Source organism: Canis aureus, chromosome 19, assembly GCF_053574225.1.
Source record: "Canis aureus isolate CA01 chromosome 19, VMU_Caureus_v.1.0, whole genome shotgun sequence".
NCBI lineage: Eukaryota > Metazoa > Chordata > Mammalia > Carnivora > Canidae > Canis > Canis aureus.
The window spans coordinates 10,989,557-11,007,146 of NC_135629.1; the positions used below are offsets into that span (position 1 = coordinate 10,989,557).

Consider the following 17,590-nt stretch of genomic DNA (forward strand, 5'->3'; position numbering starts at 1 on the left):
GAAGAGATGTCAACTGAGTGAGACTTGAGTAGACACATTGGAGCAGGGGGATAGGTGCTCAAGGCAGAGGGACAGTACAAAAGAGCACACATTACCTTAGGAACATTTATGTTGATATAAATGTGCAGAGCTGTTCATCGTGAGATAGCAGCAGAGCATATTAGTAGAGATTAATACCTATAGGAGAGATTTAGTGTAGCAGGTGCAGCTGACACGTGGTCCACTTCTGGGTTACCTGCTGGGAAGGTGGGCAGTTCTCCCTAACACTATGAAAGCTTCTCATCTCAACTGCCTGCATCTGTCTGCTTCTCTGCCTTCAGGCTTTGGTCTCCATCAGCAGGAAAACCTGTTCCATCTTTCACAGGGTAATCAGCGATGCACCTGGGAACAGCCCTCAGCCAAGGGGGACCCATGCCAGGGCAAATGCCCCAGCCTTTCCATTTTCTGGTGCCACAGTTCTGAGATGTATTCCCCATTGGTTTCTCAGAGAGTCCTCAGCAGGACTGACCCCCAGTTGCCCATAGTGATGACCCCTTCATTCATTCACACATACAGTGTTATTTTTCTGGGGCTGCCATAAAAAAGGACCACAGACCAGGTAGCTTAAATAGCAAAAATGTATCTCACAGTCTGGAGGCTGGAAGTCCAAGGTCAAAGTGTCAGCAGGGTTGGTTTCTTCTGAGGCTTCTCTGTTGGCTTCTGATGGGCAAGTTTTCCCTGTGTCCTCACATGGTCTTTCCTCTGTATGTGTGTCTGTGTCCTGATCTCCTCTGCTTGTAAGGATACCAGTTGTTATAGGATCAGGGCCCTGCCCATAGGACTTTGTTTTGCCTTAATTACATCTCTAAAGACCCTCTAGCCAAATGAAGTCACTTTCTGAGGTACTGAGGGTCAGCACTCCAACTTAGGGATTTTGGGTGTCATCCCATAGCACATACCTTATTGATGTTGCACTCCCTACTGCCTCAGTTTCCCCGCTGCCTCACGGCATCCCAGATCCTTTCCCAGACGCAACACCTGTATCCAAGTCATTGTCTTGGATCTGTTTTGGGGGAATCAAGCTAAAACAATAGGAAGTGATAAAAACAAACAATAACAATAAAAATTTGTGGATAATGGGAGAGTACAAATTTACTGAAAGGCATTTAAATGTTTAGATTCATTTTAGAAAAATAACAAGTGAATAAGCAAAAAGAACCGTGCAGGCCATGCAAAAACACTTTCACAGTCCAATCCCACCTGTTTCTGCAGTTTCTGAGCCAAATGCTTTCTAAATTCAGCTATTACTTCCTATGGTTCATGTCTGTGTATTGTGAAAGGAGGCAGTCCCCTGAAATGAAGGGAATACACATAATTTAAAATAAAAAGGGGAAAATACTCTGTGATATAATTCTACATTCTAAGGCTTTAAAGATATTCTTACACCTTAATATGGGAATGTGACCCAATGTTTCAATAATGCAGAGTTGTGCCCAGTTTCAATAAATCAGAGTTTATGCTGGTAACTGTTACACTGTTAGAAAGTTCAGTGAGGGACACTCTCATTCAGGGCATTGTGCCAACTTTTCCCACTAGAGGGCAATGCAGCTACAGAAACAAGAGAAGAGGTGTTTTTTTTGGCCTAAAACTATTGAATTAGGGAGCTTGCTGCACGGAGAATGTATTTCCAGTTGAGATCACAGACAACCCTCCTGTACTTTGGTGAATTACATCCATCATGGCCTTGTGCAGGATTCTGGAACAGATGATTGAATTCATAACTGATCGCCACAATATTGGGAGTATGATTTTCAGAGACAATAGGCGGGTTATATTAGTAACATGTCTTCTTTCCTCAGTCTTTGCCCCCATTAAGAGTTGGCCACAATGAGATGGGAAGGCAGCTAGAGAGCAAAGCTGAAACTCAGGGTTTGAATTCTGGCTCTGTCCCTTTTTAGCATCCTGAATTTAAACAAGTTCTTTAAATGTGTTGTCTCCCTGTTGCCTACTCTGTAAAACAGGAATAGTGAACTCAGCCCATAGACAAGTGTTGGTAAATAAAAAGTGCAAGGACTTTGTAAATTTTAAAAGACTAGCAACCATATGGGGGGATGTTATTATCAAGGCTGACTACATTAAGCCATGTGTTGGAAACATCCTTGATGAGTGTTATACATCCTAAAATTCTACTCTTAGATATTCATCTCTTTGGATTCTCTGTGAAAGCAATAGTGGGTTCTTCTTGTTCACATCTATACATTTGTCATTTGACACATGCTAAGTGTTTAATACATGAATGAATGAATGAATTATGAAACCTTCCTAATTTAGGGTAAGGATTTTCAAATTATGTTCCTTGACACATTCCCATCAGAACCACTTGATCCTTTTTTATACTAATAAACACTTACTATGCACAAGACACTGTTCTAATTACTTTTTGTAAGTTGACTAGCTTCATCTTCACTCAGTCCTCTGAGATAGGTGCTGTTATTATTATTCTTATTTTCCAGATAAGTAAACAAATGTTCAGAGTGCCTAAGCCACTTGCCCAAGGTCACACAGCTAGTTAGTGGCAAAGATAACATTGCAATGCTAGCCCTTGAGTCAGTGCTCAAAACCACTTCATTATGTTGCTTCTCTCTACCTAGAAAGAATGAGACACATTAGCATGTGCTGATAAAAAAGAGCCAACAACTTATATTTTTTAGTGAAAAAAGAAAAGCAAGATACTGGTCAATGTCTTTAACAAGCTCTCATCTATGTCCAGAGAAAAAAGATTTAGATATTTGTGTATGGCCAGACTCTCAAGCTAGAAAGAGAAGACATTAGAGCTAATGGGTCAACTTGGAGAGGGGAGTTTGAGAAATAGGAGCCAAAAGTGGGAAGGAGACATATATTTTGCTGCATGACCCTTTGTAGTGGTTCCAAACTTTTAAATTTACTTTCTAAAATTTTTTCTATTTTTTTTAAGATTTATTTGAGAGAGAGAGAAAGAGAGAGAAAAAGTGTGTGAAGGGACAAAGGGAGAGGGAGAGAGAGAATCCAAGCAGACTCCTGGCTGACATGGAGCCTGACATGGGGCTCAATCCCCTGACCCTGAGATTCTGACTTGAGCTGAAATCAGGAGTCAGATGCCCAACTGACTGAGCCACCAGGTGCCCCTAAAATTTTTTTCTTTCAATCATGTAGCTTTAACTTATATATTTATTTTTAATTATATACAAATATTCCTGCCAAGTCATGTATTAAACTTTAATAAAGTGGAAATTCCCCAGTGAGAGGGCTGACATTTTCTTCCTGTAGTCCTATTGACAGTGCTCCCACCCCACCTTAGAGACTCCTTCAACAGTCATATTGGTGATTTTCCAACATCTGTCCTGCTCTACCCCTAAGACAATCCCTGAAACCTGTCTCAGATCCTCTAGATTATAATCTCCCAGAGTTGTTTCTGGGTAACTTGCATGGTTTTCAAAGATGAGGTAATTCTTTTGTGCCTCTGTGTTTGAAAATCATTATTCTAGTTCTGGGTCAGAGAATTTAACTCCATTAGAGGATTTAGGCACTTTCCAGCCCACTTGCCCCTTTACTTTTCAACTACATGAATTCTCTTTGGCAGAAAAGAGAAAGATGAGCACATACTGGGACACGACTCTCTCTAGGGTGGTTAACCATATTGTGGACTCCATGCAGCAGGCCTCATACCATCTCTTCCTCTTTTCCTTCTTCTGCATTATCAAAAGACAAAAAATATTCTTTTTCTGTCATTGTTTAATGCACCAAGAAACTTGGTATACAACATTTGACCCTATTTATTTATTTTGTTGTTATTCTTTGATATCATAGCTTTTCTTTTCATCATTGCACGTGTCCTTCTTAATCTGTAAACTCAACAAAATACTACTGTTGGGCCCATGGTTTTCTTTTTCTCATCCAGAATTTTTAGGACCACAATATTAGACTGTCATTTCTGAGGCCATCCTATTGAACTTACATTTTAGGGAGAATCTCTAGAACTGCTTGGTGCAACATGATGGCCACTGGCCACACTTCTACACCTTTCTAGTCAGACCTACCATATTTAAGTGCTCAATAGCCACACTGAGCTAGTGGTTACAATATTGGCTAGCATACATTACAGAATATTTCCTTCATCATAGAAAGTTACATTAGATAGTGCTTCTCTAAAACCTTCTTATCCACCACTCTTTGCTTTAAGAAAGTTTTAATCTTGTTTTCTATAGCCAAATGAAAGAAATTTTAACCCATTTGCCTTCTTTTCAAATTATTTAGGACAATAAATGGCATGAGTCTTCCAAAGTGTATTCTACTTTCTCTCTCTGGTCAACTCCTCCTTGTAGATTATAACATAATGCAGGACAGCGCATGCCCTCTTTACTTTTACTTCCCTTTGAGAGTGAAATTTTTCAAAAAATTTTAAGACCTGAAATTTCAAACATTTATCTGTTGCATTTCTTAGGAAGCTACTTGAAGATGTACTTCAACAAAGTGAAAGAGTATAATAATCATTAAGGCTGTTCACAAATATCCCCTTTTTCCTCTTTTCTTGCATGTGGAAGGACCGTACTAACTTTCCCCCTTGTAAAGATAGAATTAAATATGTGACCTGCTTTGACCAGTGAAATGTACGTGGAAATGACATGTGTCAGTTCCAAGTGGAAGTTTTTGAGAACCAGTGCATGATTAGCCAAGCTCTTTTTCCCTTCTCTAGCCTGGGTCTTGGAATGAAGGTGATGTGGGACAGAGCCACTACCAGTCCGTGGTGGATATGTACTCTTAGCAAGCAATGAAATTGCAGTTTTGAGCCATGGAGGTTGGAGTTGTTGTGACTTCAGCATAAAGAAGTCTATTCTGAGGGATACAGAGAAAGTACCAAGAAAAGGGAAGACGTCAGATTCATGACACAGTGAGTCTAGCATTGTTTAAAACATATAAAGCCAATTCCTAAGATTATAGCTGTGCAGTAAGCATTTCAACTAAGGACAGCAGTTGGAGGGCCCAGGAAGTCAATAGAACATATTGATATAAAGAGGATTTGGGGAGAAAACAGCTATATGACAAATGAAAAAAATGAGTAAAGATAATGAGAAACGCTAGAGAAAAATTATTTTATAAATAGTAGTACACAAATGATTTCCATGGTGAATAATTTTCCAAAGTATAAAAAATCAACATTCATTATTGATATGCAATTTTAAGATAAACCTCTAGATTTGGCAAGAAAGACAAAATATAAAAGTTATCTAACTTAATTGCATGAAAATGGAAGCACAGAGGGCAAAAGTTGGTGGAAAACAGAAGAGGAGACCTGAAGGAAAGAGGAAGGATGTAGACATCATGAAGCATCCCTGAGAGACTAGTGATGGATAATAATGCTAGGATATGCTTTCAAACTAAAAAGTGACTGATGGAAAATCTAAAAAATGATGAAATATCTAAATAGTGAGGGAGAGGTAGGAGTGGTATAAGCTAGCTAAATCCTGCCCTATTTTATGGCAGGCAATATATAATGATAAATTTGATCTTGATTATGAGGTTCAAGTCATATGAAGATAAACTACCAAACAACAACAACAACAACAACAACTAAGAGCTGAAATGGGTGTCTTTGTTAAACAGGACTGAGGTTGTGAAGGGTGGGCCAGGAACTTTACTTCCAAGGAACGTATTACTTTGGTTTTAAAACTTTTCGATCTGCCGCTATGGTTTTAGTGAAATGAGATTACCAAAGGTGTTTTACTTTCCCAATCTCTACTCACAGACAGTATCCAGAATGCTTCATTCTTTTCCTTCCCCCCATGGGACAAAAAGTAAAGTAATTGGATTGTTAGAGGCCTTTCACCATCCACTCAATAGATATTTAAGAGCTCAGGCTCTTGAATCAAATTATCATACTACCTGGACTTCAATCTTATTCTTTCATTTCAGACTATGTAACTCTGGAAGAATCATTCTAACTCAATGAACCTTTATAATGTGGGGGAAAATAGTAGTAGTAATACCCTCACACAGATTAGGATGGTTAAAAGAATGTATTTAAAGTGATTGGAATAGTTCCTGGAAAATAAGAAGTACTCAGTAAATGCTGGCTGTCTTCATCATTGTCACCCTCATCCTCATCATCATGTGCCAAGTGTTTTGATGGGCCTTGTGATTTTCAAAGTATGTAAAACATTTGGTCTCTGTCCTTGCAGAACTTAGAATCTAGTATAAGAAAGAGAAGTGATCAAGCAGACATAAAACAGGAAGATGGGTGTTCATAAAGGGCAATGCCCAGGGCTGTTGATGGGTGTCACTCTTTTTGTCATGCACTGAATATTCCTATCATCCTTCTACTTCAGGTTCATAGTCACATGACTTTCCCTGACATCCAGTGAAACAAAAAGGCTATTTTTTAGCAACTTCCCAACAAGTGCTTGTGACACCTGTAAGACTTTCCTATCCCTTTGTGTATATAATCTCCTTTCCTTAATCTCCCAGGCATTATGAATTATATATATGCTGTTCCTGTAGACATAAGCACTGTTAAAAGTATTTTGAATTTCAGAATAAAGGGCAAGCCAAGGTGTGGCCCCTGTTAGAAGAAATTATATAGATCTTTTGAGGTCCCTCATTATATCCCATTTCAGGATGAGTGTACTCCAATTATTTTCTAAGCCAGAAGACTCTTGCCTTGCATTTGCTTCAATTTTATGCACTTTAAAAAATACCATGACATTTTGCTTTCAAGACAAAAGTCAAAAGCCAAAAAAAAAACCCCACCTCTACTAATGTGAGTATTAAAAACTTAATTTATAAATGCAAACAAGATCAGCTGCCAAGATGCCAACACAGTTACTAAGTTTGCAGACTTGGAGATTGTAGCAATATTCCTCATACCTGTTCAACACCTGTGTGTTTGCTGCTTTATCAGGGACTGTGAGAGCTGTTCCAGAAAAAAAGCCTCCATTGGCATCCTTTCCTGTCTGAATGCTTACATGCAGCTGGTGGGCTTGAAGTGACAGTTCTGGAATTTATGAAGAAGGAAAATAGAAAGTGAGATGGTGTATGGTACATTGATTGTTCTGTATGCTTGAAACACCTGTATCTTTTGGAAAACTGTCCCTCCCTCATTCCATGATGTCAGTCACAGTGTGAACTGCTTACCATGGCTCCGTAGTGGCAAGTATCTGGTCCAGATCATTCCAAGCATAGTATTCCTTCTCCCTGGGAACAGCACAGGCACATAAATAGTTGCTTCATAAGAAGTAGGGCTTCATATTGTTAGTTGTAGAAGAGTGCTTTGAAGATCGTAAGAGTTCAGTAAGTACTTACAGAATGAAGAGTCTCAAATATTAACCAAAAGATCATTGTGAGTTTGTTTAGTAAGGATATTGGGAGAGAGAAGGGTCCTCATTCCCAAAAGAGTTGCTAAGTGGGAAATAAAGTTGGGAGTGTTGAAAGCCATTTCCCCTTCTTGGGAAAGGCAGTCAGTGGAAAACATGGAGGGAGATAGAGGCAAGGCAGGAGGGAGAGACCAAGCCCTACTCTGTTATAGCACCTGCTATATTCTTGCCCAAAGGTGGCACCACACCTGTACTTCCCAGTTACCTGACTCAGTACACTTCCTTTTCATTTAAACTATTCTGAATTATCTTGTGTGTGTGTGTTTTTTTTAAATGTCTTGGCTGTCCTTTTAATTCCTACCACATCTACCATCCAGAGCCACCCAGCAATGTATAAGGAAGGAACCGAGTTAAAACGTGCATGCACAAGTGGAGAAGGCAACTAGATAAACACGTTTTTTTTCCCCCCCACTGAGCTAGTGTGAGCTCAGATGTCCAGATGTGGTCCCTCACTCACAGTCCTCTGGAGTGGACCCTCTGGCTCAATTTAAACAGGTCTGTCTCTCTATCTTCCTTTCCCTTCTGATAGTAGTGTGTAGCTTTTAGCTTGAAATTTGGGTTGTGGGCAGCTCTGGTGGCTCAGCGGTTTAGTGCTGCCTTCGGCCCAGGGTGTGATCCTGGGGACCCGGGATCGAGTCTCATGTTGGACTCTCTGCATGGAGCCTGCTTCTCCCTCTGCCTGTGTCTCTGCCTCTCTCTCTCTCTCTCTGTCTCTCATGGATAAATAAATAAAATCTTAAAAAAATACTAGTAAATTAAAAAAAAATAAATTTGGGTTTTTAGGACACAGATCTTGCTGATTTACTGAGATGATATTAACTATGCATAACAGAAGCTAAATATGGGCTTGGTATTTGAGGACAGTCAGGTGACTGGGCAGTAATTCCATAGTTTCACTGTCCTCAGCACTCCCTGTGGCTTCAGGAGAGAGCTTCCCTCTGCCCCCAGTAGGCATTCCACCGTGGCTGTCAAGTCTCCATCTTCCTGGTCAGCCCTCTGGGAATGTGGGATTGTGGCTCTCCTCTTAGCTCACCACCCCAGAAGAGCTTTAAATCTCAAACAGTACTACCACCTTTTCAGATTCTGCTGCCAGCAGCCCAGAAATGACCAAATCCTGCTCAAATCCCTAGTGCAGCCAGAATGGGATGTCCATGAAGCCTGTGTGCACAGTCTAGCAGTCAGCTCAAGCCTTGGACCGCATGTTTTTCCCAAGTTCTCCACAGCTTTGGTAGACCATGCAAACTCATGCTTCCTGCTGGTGGTGAGTTTCTACTCCTATCCAGCACTTGACCTTCTCCGAATCTCTCCTCCTGTTGTCTGTTTCCTTGCCACCTACTCATAGAACTCCATCTCTTTACCTTAATTTTATCCCAAAGTCATACACAAGGCTTGTGTATGTTGCAGATTTGGCTGAGGGTTAGAGATTCTGGAGGGTTCTTACATTAGAACAACCACAAATATGTTAAACATGTTAAGTAAGTTAAATACCTAAAATGTCTGCTTTTAAAACTCTTGACTTCCCAAAAAATAAATAAATAAATAAATAAAACTCTTGACTGTCATGTTGCTCACTAATGACTCTTCAGTCTTCATTCTCTTCTATCCCACCCCCACATCCTATTTATTTCCTCTTCAGAGCAGTTTGTTTTTCCCCATCCCATTTCATAAAAGCCTCGCCTTTTCAAAAGGCTCCTCAGCCTAAAGACAATCTCTCTTCCAAACAAAATTTTTGTGCTTGCTATTTTGATGGTCATTTCTACCACTTCACTGACATGTACCTTAATCAATGTACAGATGCACATTCATCCATTCTCACTCTCCGTATATGTGTGTCTGAGTGTGTGCGTATGTATAGGCGAGTATATGCATATATGTGTGTTGTGTATACATATACACACACACATGATATATAAATATATTCTGTGTATGTACCTTGACTTCCTTTAGTCAAATGGAAGTTAGGGATATATACTAGGTGTTTTTAACACTCCATTTAGCTCTAGTTATTTTTAGTATATATTATGTGTGTATATACAGTGTATACAGTAGGACATATATTAGGTGGTTAAAATGGTATTCATTTGCATGTTTGGCTTATGATTTTTTCTATTTTTAGTGTTAAAATAGGGTGTCTTCACTTTTTCAATGGTTTGGAAATGTTAGAATAATTACAGAATTACCTTGAACTCTAAAACATAAAGTTTCTATTTTCATCTCAGAGTTCACTAGAATTAGCTACCTGGACTAAACTAAACTGATGGAACATTACTCAATATCTAAAGTAGAAAAGCTGACCCTCTCTGTTCAAATGTCTCATGGAGTTTGAGTGACTCTTTATGTCCATCATTGACCTGCCCCCAGTGGTCAGCTAAAAATGTACCTAATTTCATGGTCAGGTGGAGCTAGGTCAGCCAGGGCTTTGTGGACAGATCCAGAGGCTCACAATGCCCTGGAATGGCATCATAAAATACTATGAGATAGTAAGTTTTTTGGATGGGACATTACCTTTGAGAGTATCTAAGTATTATCTGAAGTTGTCTTTCTAGATAAATCTGATTTGTTTTATAGAAGATACATCTTAATTACATGTTAGTGTTTAAAAATAACAGGCATATGGAATTATTTCACAATCATGACAGAGTTGAGCAAACTGTTTTTTTTTTTACCTGATTTGATTTTTGTAAATTCCAGTTTTTGCATTTATAAAAATTATCTTGTCAGTAGGATAGAAGGGAAAAAGACCATTTTAGGCTTTAATCTTAGTACTGGCTTCTTTAGCTATGTAACCTTGGAAATGCAGCTCAGTCTTTCAAAGCAACAGCTTCTCATTGCTTACCTTGAAAGTGGGTCTTCAATCCTTGAGGATAATAATACCTAGAAGGTATGATCTAAGGATTAATTAAAAATCCTAGGCATTTAATTGGTAAACAGATGTTAGTCACTTTTATCCCTGTCCTTCTTCCCTAATCCTCTTCCTCCTACTTTATCCCATTGAAATCTAGAATGAGCAAACAGGCATGTTTAGAATTTCCTGGGAATACAGAACAGTCCCTTTTCCCCTGGCTCTGGCTCTCTCCTGGGAAATGATGGCAAGCATGCTGCATTCTCCTTTCTTAAGGGCTGCTTTATCAGACAGGGGTCAGCATAGGAAACAGAACTTGCCAGCAATTCAGTAGCAAAAATGAAATAGAAGCAACTTCTTAGAAGGCTGCTGGGAGGGCTCAAAAGCCAAATGGGATGAGGCACCTCAGGGTTTTACAGTTGCAGGAATCCACTGTCACTTCAAAGCTTGAAGAACAAACAGAGGAGGTAGTGTCACCAGAGCCTAGGAGCCACGGCTGCCCTGCAAACTGCAATCATGGTGGAGACAAAGCCTCTATGAGAGATGCTGCTGTGACAGAGGGAAGAGGACAAATGCCTTTGGCTTCTCCCACTGGAGCCTCCCACTGGCTGAACCTAATGGAAAGCCACCTGGCACGGAAGTTTGAGAAATGTAGTTTATAGAGTCAGCCCTGGAGCAGTGGACAGAAGAGCAGGGTTAGGGAAGGAATGGATGAGAAGGCAAAGACTGGAGGAAAGCTACGTAGGGGAGTTTTCTCCTTTCTTTGTAGTCCCAGTTTTTGCCTCTGAGTCTAGTTAAAAAAATTCAATCAGAAAATTCTTCCCCAAATCAACACCCTTTGTGAGACCTCTCAAAAAAGGCACTTTTCATTGCAAGCATGCCAATGCATGCGTGGGTCATATTACATATACTCTGTACACCCGCACCTTACAAGCAAGGGTACCGTAGCTAATTATACCCTTGTAGCAAATCTTCTAGTACCTGTTTTCACTGAGGAACAAAAGCTGGGACTTGAAAGGATTTGGGCTGCTACAGGATGGATTGCTTTGATGGAGAGGGTTAGGTAGGCATGTGGAGATGCTACGGTCCTAGATGCTGCAGGAAGAACACTGCATATCTGAGGCTGAGGGCGAGGGTGCTGGGGTGTAGTTGTGGAGAGATGGTCCAGAAGCAAGTATCATGCAATTTCTTAATCAGCTGGGAACAAGTCTGGGCTATGTAGGATAATTACAGGAGGGAGAAAGGAGTGCCCATCAGTGATTTAATTCATGCATTGTCCTATTTGATTTAGGTTTCCTCATCAACTATTTGTTGAAGACCTACTACATGTTCTCGAGCACTTCACACATAGAAATAAGCAACTCCAGCTCAACTTTTGTGCTATGCTAATATAATAATTATTATATTGTTAACACTGTGAAGTAAAATCATAAAGGGCATCCAGCTTCACCTTGGGGGTGTCAATAAAGGCTTCAAATGGTTCTGAGTCTCAGAACTTGACCAAGCAACATGGAAAAAGCCTCTAAGGCAGAGAGAACAGTAGGAAAAAATGCTTGCAGTTGTGGAAAAGTCGTAAAAGTTGTCAAAACTATTCCTGCTTCTCTAAAACTTTGGGACTCATCACTGACCCCAATTTTATGACACTATAATAGAGTTATCATGGCAGGTAAATAAAAATACAAAGCACCCAGTTAAATTTGATATACATATAAACAACAAATAATGTTTTAGGATAAGTATGATTCATGAAATATTAAGGATATGCTTATATGAAAACATTATTTGTTGTTTATCAGAAATTCAGAATTAACTGGGCATGTTTTATTTTATCTGGCAACCCTAAACCATAGAGCTGATCATAGACTACCTTATGCAGACAAAATATCATAAAAGAAGAACAAAATTATGGTTCTTAGCCCCAGGTATTTTTAAAAAATAGCTCAACCAGATGGCATTTTTAGAAGAGTGGTTGACAAACTTTTTATGTAAAAGCCAGGTAGTAAATATTTTAGGCTTTGTGGTCCATACTGTCTCTATGGCTGTCATTCAAATCTGCTTTCACAGTATGAAACTAGCTGTAGACGATGCCTTGACCAATGAATGTGGCTGTGATCAGATAAGATTTTATGTATAGTGAACAGAGAGCTCATTGTCATAGTTTGCCAACGTCCGTTTCAAGAAATTTTTTCCTTGTTGTGAAAAGCTGCTTGGAACTAAGCAACAAAAAATAAACAACCCAGTTTTAAAAAAATGGACAAAGGACTTGAATAGATATATCTCTAAAGAAGATCTGCAACTAATAAAGACATGAAAAGATGCTCAACATCGCTAACAATTAGGGAATTACAAATCAGAACCACAAGGAGCTTCCACTTCATACCCATCATTTTGACTCTTATCAAAAAACTCTAAACAGGTTTGTTTAAACAGCAGCAATAATAATTATTGTCAAGAATGTGAATAAGTTGGAACTCTTGTGCATTCCTGGTGGGAATGTAAAATGGTACAGCCACTATGGAAAAAAAGATGTGGTTCCTCAAAAAAAATTAAACATAAAATTACCAAATGATCCAGAAATTCCACTTTTAGGTATTTATCCTAAAGAATTTAAAGCAAGGATTAGAACAGATATTTATATGTACAGTGATTTCCATAGCAGCATTATTCACAAAAACCAAAAGGTGGCCACAGCCTTTAAATGGCCAATAATGGATGAATGGATAAACAAAACATGGTATACACACACACACACATACACACACACACACGAGAATATTATTCAGCCTTAAAAATGAATGAAATTCTGTTACAACATAGATAAACCTTGAAAAGGGTATTTTAAGTGAACCAGGCACAAGAAGACAAATATTGTGTGATTCCACTTACATGAAATGCCTAAAGTAGTCAAATTCATAGACACAGAGAGTAGAATGGTGGTTACCAGTGGTTTGGGTAAGGATGAACAGTGAGTTATTGCTTAATACATGAAGAGTTTCAATTTGGGATGGTGAAAAAGTTCTGGAAATAAATAGTGGTAATGATTACACAGCAATGTGAACGTACCTAAAGTTACTGGAGTGTGCACTTAAAAATGGTTAAAGTGGTAAATTTTATGTATATTTTACCACAATTAACAAAAGCCTACTTGCAGAGGTCTACCTGAATAATCATAAACTCTTAGACAACCAGTCTATTTAAATTCTAATCTAAACTAGAAACAATGGCACAGATTCTAGTTGCTTACAAAATTCCAGTAAACCTAGATATAAATATGATGTAATATATTTTGAAACAAAATTCAAAATGTTGTCTTTCCACTGCACAAATTATGTCTCAAAGTCTCACTGTAGAATTTTCTCTCTCAAATGCTATGGGAGGAAATTGTGACATTGCACACTGATTATTGATGAGCCTAGAAAGTTAACTCTTGTCCCTGTGTTGAGGTGAGAAACAATGGCTATTGAGTCATTGTGTCTGGTTCAAGACCTGTGATAGGTGCTAAGGAGAGAGAAGGTCATAATTAAGCCTGGTCCTTGGTCTCAAGGGCTTTTGATAATGTGGAGAAAAACATACAAAGGAATGCTTTTTTTGAGAGGTAGTTGTTGTTAACTCATTATAGTGTTCTGTTACCACTTTGCCTCTGCACCAAGCACACTTCTCCTTATCTAGCCATTGTCAATACTTAGAACATTTTCATTGATTTATTTTAGCCTTTGCCTCTTTCCACGAGAGCATGATAAAATGCAAATAGAAAATCAAGGTCAAAAAAGAGAGAAGCAGGGATCCCTGGGTGGCGCAGCGGTTTGGCGCCTGCCTTTGGCCCAGGGCGCGATCCTGGAGACCCGGGATCGAATCCCACGTTGGGCTCCCGGTGCATGGAGCGCTTCTCCCTCTGCCTATGTCTCTGCCTCTCTCTCTCTCTCTCTCCCTCCGTGTGACTATCATAAGGAAAAAAAAAAAGGATTATGTCCTTTAAAAAAAAAAAAAAAAAAAAGAGAGAAGCAGGGAAGTTCAGTGAAGTAATATGCCCCATCCCAAAGCAACTCATTATATGTATCTCCCTATTTCTTACTGCTTCCTTTTAAATGGCAACAGTGAGAAACCTTCCGTGAGTTCCAGTAAGATTGTTTTTCTGGGGCATTGACATCATTCAGAATCACTGGTTTTTACTTTTGTCTATGGATGAAGCATTGTAGATGGAATTTAGGGATATCATTATGTTAAAATGGGGTTCATTTGTAATAAATTGTCAAAATAATGTCTACTTTTGGAATATGCTAGATGTTTAGCCCATTTTACAGAGTATTATATGGAAGAGAAAGGTAATTTTGGACTTATTGATGTATTTGGCCCAAGTGTTTCCTATTATATGATCATTGATGTAGATACTTATTTTAAGGATGAACACAAACAGCATACACACACACACACCAATCTTTAATGTGTGCTTCATCATGTATATGCACAGTTATGTAATGGATATTTCTCAATATATTAGTTTACTTGATTTTACCATGATCTTGATAATGAAAGCTTTCCTTTCTAAGAATAATATTCAAAATTTTATTTTTTTCCACTAGAAACTTACTTACTTCTCTATCCACTTTTCTTGTTTATCCATCTTCTCTGTTATCATTGCTGTGTCCTAGTGACAGCCCCCAGCTCTCTCCCCTGTGTTCCGGCAGCCATTCTCCCTGCCTGAAGTTCCACGTTCCCTCCAATAAGGTTGACAATGGAGTGACCATTATAAAATGCTAATCTACTCTTGCCACCCTCTGGCTCAATAATCTGCAAAAACTCACTGCTGTTTTCAGAGTAAAGCACCAACCCATTGGCTGGTTGGGATCTGACTATTATAGTTGCTCAACACATTTGCATATGTATCTTGTATTCATGCAGAGAAATCACATTCATTTCCGGAATGTTCCATGCTCTCTTTTGTTCCATGCCTTCACTCACATTGTTCTATCTTCCGGTAACACTTTTTCGATCTCTGTTCACCTGGTTAAATCCTGGGAGCATAGTGCAGTGGAAAGAAATCAGACTTTGGATTTGGATACAATAGCTGGACTATTTATCTTGTTGGTTAATATTATGCGTTTCTGGTTCTTTCATCTGCAAAACAACTTAAATATGCCTATTTTGTAGGGCTCTCATGGCAAATAATAGGATAATGCAAGAAAAATCATTTGCAGCTTAGCAGTCAGCACTTCATCAATAATTGTTCTTATTATTCATAATACTATTATTCATAATATTGACAATACCATAATTTTTATTAAATACACTGCTCAAGCCTCACGTTTTTTGAAAGTATTTTTGACATCCCCCAAAAGGATTAGTTTTCCTTCTGTGATTTGTCCAATGACTTGAAAAACCTTTCTCTGTTTTAGCTGTTATCCAATTGTATTGGAATTGTCAGTTCACTTATGTCCTGGTCTTGTTTACTTGTGCATATCTGGATAAGTGAGTGAGTGAATAAGAGAATTCCTCAGGTTCTAGTAGCTTTTTCATGGCATTACCCCAAGTAGCTCGTAGTTACTACTTCAGACATAATCTCCAAGCCAATGGGATTTTTTAAGCCTACAGTTTATATATATTTGCAATTAAACCAGGGAGACCATATATGCACATTGAAAGAATTAATTCAAGATGGCAGAAGATGGTGGCATCTTCATTTGTTGGCTTCTCATTTTCTCTTTTCTAGTTCATTTTCCTCCCAGATGACTTTTATTAGTGATAAATATGACACAGTCAATCCTCTGCTTTAAGCATGTCAAGGATTTCTTCATGTACTTTGAAGGTCACATGCCCTTTTGTTATTCTCAGCTCTCAATGCTCATCATTCTGCACCCTCTTTTTAATATTCCAGCCACATGGAGCTTCTTCTAGTTTGTCAGAACACCTGACCTTTGTACATGGCATTTCCTTGGCTGGATGTTTCCTCAACCACTTTATTTGCTACCTACCTCTTCTTTACCCTCTGGTCTCAGCTTAAACATCAATTCTAGAAGGAGGTATATTCTGATATGCTAGGCTATTTTCTGATGTAGCCCTCCCCTGCTGGCTACCCCATAAGGTCCTGTGGTACTTTCCTAGTCACCACACTCATTGTAAGTTATGTTACTTACTTGTTGTACGTCTGTTCTCTTGGCTAACCAAGAGTCTGTAATATCATGAGGACTGGAATCAAGTCTGTCTGGTTCACCATTGGATCCCCTTCACTAAAGCAATATCTAGCTATATATGGCTAAATGGTTGTAGCATGTCTCTGAACAAAACAACAACAACAGCAACAACAACTGGTGTTTTAGAAAGCAATTGCTGGGAAATGTGCATCTCTAAGCTTGATACGCCTTGGTTTGAGGTTAAAAACAAAAAAGAGAGTCCATTTCCAAACCCAGGTGGTCAGCATATCACTCATATTAGGATATTGGAGGGAATCTTCATTCACTCTTTAAAAAAAAAATTAAGATTTTATTTATTCATGAAAGACACACACACAAAGAGAGAGAGAAGGGGCGGGGGGGGGGGGTGACATACAAAGGCAGAGGGAGAAGCAGGCTCCATGCAGGGAGCCCGATGTGGGACTGAATCCCGGGCCTCCAGGATCACACCCTGGGCTGAAGGTGGTGCTAAACTGCTGAGCCACCTGGGCTGTCCTTTTCATTCACTCTTATATCAGCCAAGTTCCCTAGAAAATAGGGCTAAGTTTTGTGGTCAATCATAAGGAAAGCTTTGGGCCTGGTATACATTTCACGTGACCATGAGGATCATACAACTTTCTAATTTACCTGGATACATTCTAGAGCACATCCACAGAACTTAGTTTACCTCTTTTCTATTTGAATTTTCTGTAACCCTTTCTATATTCACATATACTTCTGTCACCTGATGGTCAGGGCAAATAAATTTAGCTACACTACTTTTTAAATTTACTTTTTCTAACCTTAGATGATAATGATGATAAAGGTATGAAAGAGAGAGAGAGAGAGAGAGAGAGATCTTGACATAACAAAGACTTATTTCCTTTATCATATAGTTAGTTAATTTATTTTTACTATTCCTTATCCCAGAAAAGATTTAAGATAGTTTTATATTAACACTATCCACTCTGCCTGACTACCACAGACAACTGAAAAATACTTCATGTAATCTTTTAGAATTACTGGGATACTCTATATATGTTAGACTTTTTTTTCTCAATTTTCATTTTTATGTTTCTCATTATTTTCTCTTAACCAATTTTCCTTCACCTAAAGTGTCACAATTCTTTAGAAAATCAAGGCTGTTTCTACTCAGAGGATTCTTTCCTTCAGATCACCCTATCTGTTGATGCCAGAATAATCTTCCTAATGCCTAG

General features: G+C 38.8%; 2 long non-coding RNA genes across 2 annotated transcripts in view; one reads left to right on the forward strand and one right to left on the reverse strand.

Moving 5' to 3' along the window:
• The window catches only part of LOC144291175 (uncharacterized), a 94,329-nt gene that overhangs the window by 3,414 nt on the left and 73,325 nt on the right, over positions 1 to 17,590 (forward strand). The window lies entirely within an intron of this gene.
• LOC144291174 (uncharacterized) lies at positions 346 to 14,862 on the reverse strand. Its single transcript, XR_013358508.1, has 5 exons — positions 14,820 to 14,862; positions 10,222 to 10,259; positions 7,147 to 7,206; positions 6,880 to 7,006; positions 346 to 1,330 (listed from the first exon to the last, which is right to left on the reverse strand). It is a non-coding gene; the product is annotated as an uncharacterized LOC144291174 (long non-coding RNA).